Source organism: Orcinus orca, chromosome 2, assembly GCF_937001465.1.
Source record: "Orcinus orca chromosome 2, mOrcOrc1.1, whole genome shotgun sequence".
Lineage (NCBI taxonomy): Eukaryota > Metazoa > Chordata > Mammalia > Artiodactyla > Delphinidae > Orcinus > Orcinus orca.
In genome coordinates, this window is record NC_064560.1 from 165139970 (window position 1) to 165148777 (window position 8808).

The 8808-nt window shown below is 51.1% G+C and overlaps 1 long non-coding RNA gene across 1 annotated transcript; it reads right to left on the reverse strand.

The window, feature by feature from the left end:
• Positions 1–311: 311 nt before the first annotated feature.
• Positions 312–8616, reverse strand: LOC117201044 (uncharacterized). The gene is made up of 2 exons (XR_007475746.1): positions 6201–8616; positions 312–3245 (listed from the first exon to the last, which is right to left on the reverse strand). It is a non-coding gene; the product is annotated as an uncharacterized LOC117201044 (long non-coding RNA).
• Positions 8617–8808: the final 192 nt, after the last annotated feature.

Below are 8808 nucleotides of genomic sequence, written 5' to 3' on the forward strand. Positions count from 1 at the left end.
AATAACAGTTCCACGACGTCCTACCATGGAGGACTAGCCTTAGATTTTGGTACGTTGCCTCCTGGTGATTTAACGTGGCAGAGAGATGGCGTTTAGAAGCCCCCGGCAGGGTGGTTGCTTACATGACCCTGGCTATTTCACCGCTATTAACTATGCTGTGCTTCTGGCGGGAGCTTGATAGCCGGGAACTAAACATGGAGCTTCTTAGTGCACTACATTGTTGGTAGAAGTGGAATCCATTGGCATCAGAAGTCAGAGATGTACAGATAACAATGCTGACATTCCATTATGAAAGCAAAAGAACTTGTCTCTTCTTCCCACCATGTTTACATTGATCCCACCTCCTTATGGAAGAGGGTCACTGGGCTACGTGCAGGAAATAGCCAGTAGCTTCAGCATCCCGAGTCAGAGGAAAGGGTAATGGCTGGGGTGGGAAATGACTGTTCTTAGGCCTGCAGGCTTCCTAGACCCTCTGTGGCCAGGGCTACTAAGATACAGGCACTGCAGAGACCAAATCTTAACAAAGACATAGGATGTCTCGTTCACCGTCTGGGATAAGTTCGGTACAATGAAAGTCTGCTCTCCTAACGCTGATAATAGGGCTTGATGTTAATACAAGGATACGGAGGTCTATGATGGAGGGCTGTTCAGTGTTGCTTTCATTTGGGGACGCAGGTATTCATTTTGGGGAAGTATTTTGCTAATATTTTGTTCTTCCATGATTTGCACCAGGGGGCAGCAAACTTTCTCTGTAAAGGGCCAAACTGCTAAATATTTTAGGCTTTGCAAGCAACTACTCAACTCTGCTTTACCACTGTAGTACAAAACAGCTGCAGACAAAGCATGGCTATGCTCCAATAAAACTTTATGAAAACATGGTGGGCCAGATTTGGTCCATGGGCTGTAGTTTGCCTACCCTGATCTAGACTAAGTCCCATCCATATTCATTTAGCATTCTTCTGCATCTTTTCATGGCTGGGATGCTTTCCAGGTACATAATATTAGTGTTAAATGACAAAATGTACTTGGTAAAGTTCGGCCCAAACATTTTTGTTGTTGTTGTTGTTGTTGTTTTTTGGGGGGGGTGGTACGCGGGCCTCTCATTGTTGTGGCCTCTCCCGTTGCGGAGCACAGGCTCCGGACGCGCAGGCTCAGCGGCCATGGCTCACGGGCCCAGCCGCTCCGCGGCATGTGGGATCTTCCTGGACCGGGGCACAAACCCGTGTCCCCTGCATCAGCAGGCGGACTCTCAACCACTGCGCCACCAGGGAAGCCCCCGGCCCAAACATTTTAGCCACCCACATGCACTGCTCAGGGCATTCATTGCCCTTGAACGGGAAGGAGAATTGTATGATTTAAGGAATTGTTGCAACTGACAGAAAACCTGACCCAAACAGGCTTAAAGCAAAGAGGAGATGTGTTGATTCATAAACTGAATCGTCCAGGAATTAGCTTGGCTTTCTGAGTGGCTTCAGTGGCTTTCTTTCCAGCTTTCTGTATCGGCTCCAGTCTCAGGCTCCCTCCATGTGGTTCTACAATGGCAGTAGCAATAGCTCCAGATCTTACATCCTCAGGGTCAAGTTGAGCAGACAAGGGCAGCTGGCGCTGTCTTCCCAGTGAGTATCATTGCGTTTCACTGACTCTGATCAAGCCAAGTGCCTTTCTGAGATGCAATCCTGTGGCCGGGAGATTACAGTGCACTGATGGATCAAATGCTTCATCCACGAGTGGGAAATGGGGCTCCATCAGAAGCACATAGTCCAAAAATGGGGAAGGAATGAAGCCCCAGTGCAAATTAGGGTTGTAGTCAAAAGGGGGAGATGGATGCTAGAGAGGCAAAGTCACCACGTTCTCTCCCATGGTGGATTCTAGAAACCTGTAGTGGACACTGTGGCATCCATTCCTCCCCTCCCCAGCTGTGGCAGCCAAAAGGCTTGTGTGGGTGTGTCCCCCCTCCTACCTCCAGGCTGGGCCCTGATTGGCCTAAACCAATCATTTTAATCCATCCCTCTGCTTGAGTAATTTGTTCAGGTTTAATAATAACCAGGCCTAAGCCAATCAGCATGGTCTGTCCTAGCCTCAGTGATTGATTCAGAGCCAAGGATGTGGCCTAAAATAGACCAAAGAGAGAGAAGCCCTGGACATTTGATGACAGGGGAAAAGCAGTTCTCTCCTATTAGAGATGGTGGAATGTGTGGCCTGGGACTCCAACCACCATTTTCCTACCTAGAAGGAAGCCAGTCCACACAGACTCCCTGAGACACCGAGAAACACGGCCAGGACCCTGTCACATGACTCCTGCAGCCTGGATCTGCCTCTGCATTTTTCAGCTGTGTAAACCAGTTTGAGTTGGATTTACTATTTCTTGCAACCCAAAGCATCCTGATACACAGAAAACTCTATTCCGGATTAGCCCCAGAGCCATGAACTCCTTACCTTCTGCCTGAAGGATGCTGATCGTTCTTGTCACCTCCATCCAAACAACCCCTGAGAGAGCGCCTCCTGGTCACTGTCTCTCCTCATTTGATCCTTGACTCAACCTCATGAGGTGGGTGAGGCAGGTGTGTGTCTGCATTTTACAACTGGAGAAACAGGTCAGAGAGCTTAAGTGACTCACCGAAGGTTTCCTAGCTATCAAGTAGTGGAGTCTGAACCTGAACCCAGATCTGCTGCCTCCAAAGCCCATGTGCTTCCACCACCCCAGGTCTCTGAAATGGGCGGCCTCGGGGGTGGGCAGCAGTAGCTGAACATGCACAAGTTAGCTCCAGCGGTGGATGACCGAGGCCCTGAATGCCTGCTCCCATCTTCCACCAGGACAAGGATGGTGACAGCGAACTGCAGGGGCAGGCTCACCTCACCCTTCTAACCCGCTGCCCACTGTCTGTCAGGTCCCTGGCGTAGAGCAATGCCCCCTGCACCAAATGCATGCCACCCCTGTGCAGAGTGTGATGCTGCGTGAGTCACAAGCAAGGCGCCGGTGAGGCAGTCTTCCCGGGAGCTGACCACAGCCAGCCTTCTCCACTCCAGCCCGGCATGCCTGACTGGTTCCTGGACATCCTCTTTCACTTCCTCGCAACAACCTCTTTGCCTCTGGTTTTTACCAGCTGGTGCAGGAGGTTCAGAGGACGGGGCCAGGCGGCTGATGTTCCTCCCTCCTACTTCTCGGGCACATCCAAGAAGAAAGCCAGGCAGGCGGGCAGAGTGCTCATCACCAGCCCAACTTAATGGGAAGCTTTCTCTGCCCCCTGCAGAAACACAGATGAGGAAAAATAACAACAATGACAATAATGCATTTTAAAAAACAAACTTGCACTGAGTTCCCATATACCCCTGAGTCAGTTCCCCCTCTTGTTAGCATCTCATATAAATATGATACATTCATCCTAACTACTGGCCAATATTGATATATTAACTAAAGTCCATACTTTGTTCAGAATCCTTAGTTTTTTACCTGATGTCCTTTCTCTGCCCCAGGATCCCATCCAAGATACCTCATTACATATAGTCATTATGTCTCCTTAGGCTGCTCTTGGCTGTGACATCCTTAGACTTTCCTTGCTTTGAATGACCTTGACAGTTTTGAGGACTCGTTAAGTATTTTGCAGAATGTCCACCAACTGGGATTTGTGTCAATTTTTTCTGATTAGACTGAGTCTGGGGGGAGGAACACCACAGAGGTCACGTGCCCTCTGATCACATCCTATCAATGGTACATGCTATCAACATGGCTCATCACTAATGCTGTTAACCCTGGCCACCTGGCTGAGGCTTGCCAGGTTTCCCCACCATAAGGTTCCTCTTTCTTCCCCTTCCCCTGCTGTTCCCTTTAGAAGGAAGTCCGTGTGCACAGCCCACACTTAAGGGATGGGGAGTTATGCCCCACACCCTTGAGGGTAGAGTAGCTACATAAATTATTTGGAATTCTTTTGTTTGGGAGGTTTGTCTGTGCTCCATTTATTCAATCATTTATATCAGTATGCACTCACGAATATTTATTTTATACTTCGAGGTGCACGGGCTTCAGTAGTTGTGGCACGTGGGCTCAGTAGTTGTGGCCCACGGGCTTTAGAGCGCAGGCTCAGTAGTTGTGGTGCATGGGCTTAGTTGCTCCGTGGCATGTGGGATCTCCCCGGACCAGGGCTCAAACCCGTGTCCCCTGCATTGGCAGGCGGATTCTGAACCACTGCGCCACCAGGGTAGTCCCTACGTTAGGGTTTAGTATTCTACTCTCACCACCTTTGGTCACATTAAATTCTTTCCATAATAAAAGGTATTCCATTTTTGTTCTCTCTTTTTTTTTTTTTTGCGGTACGCAGGCCTCTTACTGTTGTGGCCTCTCCCATTGTGGAGCACAGACTCCGGACGCACAGGCTCAGCGGCCATGGCTCACGGGCCCAGCCGCTCTGCGGCATGTGGGATCTTCCCGGACCGGGGCACGAACCCGTGTCCCCTGCATCGGCAGGCGGACTCTCAACCACTGCGCCACCAGGGAAGCCCAACATTTTTGTTCTCTTGGATGTGGGACTTCATGTTGCCATCTGCTGTACCTGTGATGGCCTGGGCCAATGAGACAAAGCGGGTGACAGGAGCCTGGGACTTCAGCTACCAGAGTCAGAGCAGACTCAGTGGCACAGCTCTCTCAAGGGGAAGGCTGGGTGCACCCTGGGGCTGCAGGGACTCTGCTGCCCAGGCGTGCTGACCAGTGCCTGGCAGGAGCGTGGTGAGTGCCCTGCAGTGGCCCCTCTGTGAGGGGGATGATGACGGGGATGATGACATGGGTACCCTGGAGACCTACACCATGCTCCCAAGGAAGGTGAATGCTTCACTGGGCTCCACCCCTCGAGTCCCTCCCCTCCGTCTCGAGAGCAGTGGCTGCCTTGGGCCTGGATCCCACGGTGGCCAGTCTACGTGGTGGGATGTGAATGGTTAGCCATCCCGTGGGCTCTGGCCCACCCTCCTTTCACCCATAGCCTCCACCCAGCTTCTCTGCCGGCTGCACCGGGAGCCCGGGGCTGGTTCTGCTCAGGTAGGAAGGAGAGCGCAGCAAGAGCTTGAGAAGCAATGACCTGGCCCTGTTCCCTGCCCCTCCCACCTGCCAGCCCTCTCTCGTCAAGGGCCCCAGCCTCTGAACTCCTCTAGCACTGTAGCCCAGGCATGCACACTTGTGCCACGCGCGTGAATCTGGTCTCCAACTCCTCTAAGCTTCTTGGCGGCAGGGCCTAGGCTTCATTAGGCGCCCTGAATCTCCCCAGTGCCTGGCACAGGGCTGGGCTGAGAATACGTGCCGGTCAAATACCCATGGATTGAACTCATGCAGAGGCAACCTCAGGACTGACCTAACAGTGCTCAGAGATGAACATACACACACGCTTGTGTCCGTGTGTGGTGCCTGTGACAGGCCAGGCGCTGTGCTTGGGGTGCACTAGCAAGCACGAAGACCACACCTGGCCCCACGGGAGCTCCCAGATGGAAAGGCCTGCCAAACCATTCACGGCAGCTCTCTGCAAAGGAGTGGGCCCTGGACTCACTACCTGGTCGGGAAACAGTCAAGTCATTTGAACCAGAGTTCCTGTACCTCAAGTCTCCCACTAGCCTGCTATGGATGCGGCACTCCTCCTCTAAGCTGGCTGGCCTTGCTGTGGCCTTTTGGTCCAAAGCCACTGGCCACTGTCCTTTAGCCCCAGATCTGTCCCTGCCACCTCCGAGCCGTTGATGACTCCATGTATTTCATTTCCTAAGTTGAGATATTTTCAGATGGTAACAGATTACGTCTTGCTGGAATCCCTTCAGAAGCCAAGCAAAGCCTGTTTGTTACCACACCCTTTGGTATTCGACATATATTTACTGCCCCTTTCTTGTGAGGATTTGAACACACTGAAGGATAGGGTTTATTCTCTCCATATTTCAACAAAACTCAAATGTTTGCGTGGCCAGGACCCATGCCGGCGGCTAGACCTAAGAATTGTTAACATGTGAGTCCTTCCAAAGTGCCAGGCTTTCCAACTTATGCCTTCACACCTCACAATGGCACCTTGTGCTACTGCTGTCCTCATGCCTCAGGAAACCACAGCAGTGTCACCCAGAGCCAGTCCAGATAGGTGGGCTCAGAGCCTGTGACCTAAACCACCCAGGCACTGGTTCTGAAGCTTTCGGGCTCCCTGTCCCCCCCTTGACCCTAACGGAGCAAGGACAACACTTACCAGCTGGGTAATGATGTTTGCTGGGAGAGCCTCCAGAACTCGAGCAGGGGCCTGATGCCATCAGTCCTGCGTACAGCTAAGCCTGCTTCTCAAACCCGGTCCGGGAATGATTATTTGGCCAATCGGATTCTCTACCTGAGAAATGAACTAGAAAATATTTTTGTTTATCCCCTTCTCACGGCAAGTGTGGGGATGTATTAATTAAGCCCGTGCCTTAGTAAACCCCAAACTATCGAACCCCACAAGTGAAGGACACTGTCTTTGCCCGTTCATGATTCAGCAGTGCTTCAGAAGGGTCCTAGTTCCCACCGTGGTTTTTCCACTGTGCATCCAAATGTAGAGGCTGGTAAACTCCTTTTCCCTACCTGGGTTTCCTCCTCAGGCTAGAGAAACTGTTTTGAGCAAAGAAAAGCTCTAGTTTCATGTTCCCGGAGGCTGTCCAGAACAGAGCCTGGCAAACAGGCCTGAGAGATAGCCTTGCTCTGGCTGGCTTATAAACCTGCCTGGTGACAGAGGACAGCCAGTGTGTGGCATAAAAATGGGTGCTGCCCCATGATATCACCCTTGCTTAGGGCTTCAAAAACAGGTGGCAGGGCAGCCCTCACTAGTGTTGGAAACCCACTGGGAGAAGGGAAACACCATCAAGGCAGTCCTATTAATAGGACTGTTTAACAAGCCCCTCTCCGCCCCCTTTCCCCGAGTGCAGCCTTAAAGAGCCCGGTCTCAGACCCACCTGGCTAATTCAGCTGTGACTCACTTTTCCCAAGAGCTTCCTTTTGTTCCCTGGGTTACTTTGCTGTTGGGAGTCAAACCTGAGTGCATGAGAACCACCTGGGAGAGCTTGTTAAACAGCCCGACTCTGGCTGGTGGGCCGAGGTATGCTGCAGGTCAGAGCTGGAGCCCAGGAATCCTTTTAACAAGCACCCCCAGGGCATGGCCAAGGATCCACTTTAAGTAACAACACCATGGGGGCTTCTGAACAATTCTGCCAGGCAGAGCACCAAGTGCCCAAAGTTTAGAGATGCCACTGAGTAGCAGAGGGAGGGGATGACACAGTCTCACTCCGGCTGATGACAGATCTAAGGTGCATTCTCCGGTTTTGAACCCTGGAGTGTGTCACTCCAGTTCTGGGGTCCCCTGCCGTCTCTTTATTCACTCTGCCTTGTACAGGGAGGGCACACCTCAGAGGTGGGAAGCATTTGTGAGATACCCAGAAGTCCACCCTCACGCAGTCTGGAGACGGCCGCAGGAGCCGGATTTTTCCGTCTTGCAGATTCAGCCCTGGTCACGTGCTCTACGTAGATGACGACAGTTGGCACCTGAGTGCTCCCTTGGTCCTGAGGTCAAGTGCATTATAAGCATTATTTCCTTTAGTCTTCACAGACACGTCATGTGGTTAAAGCTACTATTATCCTCATTTTATAGATGAGGACACTGAGGCTGAGAGAAGTAACTCGCCCGAGATTACCAGCTACTGACAGAGCCAGAATTTTGAACTCAGGCAACCTGACTTCAGAGCTCAAGCATAGTCCACTCCGCTCTATTATTAGAAATCGAACGTGGCTCTCTTCAGTCCTAGTTCAGGGCTCTCACCTACTCTAGTCTTGTTTTTTAAACCTTTCCAAGTTGATAGCTCTGTAAGCTGAGGCAGTTCTTTGCTGAAGTGGTAGCTACTCTACAGATGGGATTAGCAGATCAAGAATTTAAAAAACTGGGCCATTAATACCCTTGACCTTGGGGCAACTATAAAGGAAAGAAAATATCAAGCTCACCTCTGCAAGAGAAAGAGGTGGCTTTTCACAGGACCAAGCAACTCACCAGGGCAGTCCAGAGCGCAGTGCCGAGAACCAGCCACCAAGAATAACCTCACTGAGTGAACCGTGGTCCAACTTCGGTGACATGGAGGACAGACACTGGCTTCCTAGACACGCGAACCAGAAGGAACTCAGCTGTGGCTTTCATCTGTCCCCTTCAGCAAGCACAACCTCCAGCCCGGCTGCTCTTACCTGGTTCTCCTTTCCAGGCAGCTGCTCCCAGTGGCACCGCCTCCTCTCCACCACTTGTCAGTCAGGTGGTTTGGATTTTCCCAGGTGAATCAGCTATCCTGTTGTGGCCCTTTTCTTCCAACGGGTTTATTGAAATTCTGAGAAGCCTAAAACTCAACCCCTTGTCCAGCCAATATCCTGGAGCCAGGGACTGGCTCTCGGGGACATCCCCTACCCCAGGGCTGGCTCGACTGTTTGCTTCACACTCCATCTCCTGACCAACACGGCCCCAGCTGCAGCTTGGTTCTGATGCCCAGCCTGACCAAGCCAACTGTGTGTAATATGGAATCTACAAATAAGTCCAGATATACAAAGGGATGTAGTAAAGCACAATGAAAGGGGAGGAAATCATACTAACTTTGAAGGCTTAGGAAATCACCTGACCTCTCATTCCCATTTTTTTCCCCTTATTCGTGTCTCTTTCCATCTTAAAAAGAATACTTCAATAAATGGGATGCTGCTCTCTCCCAGCATCCTTGTTTTCCTTATTGCGATCATAGTTTTTGGGGGTTGGTTTGATCACGTTACAAAATGCCTCTTATAAATATGAAAAAGTATATATA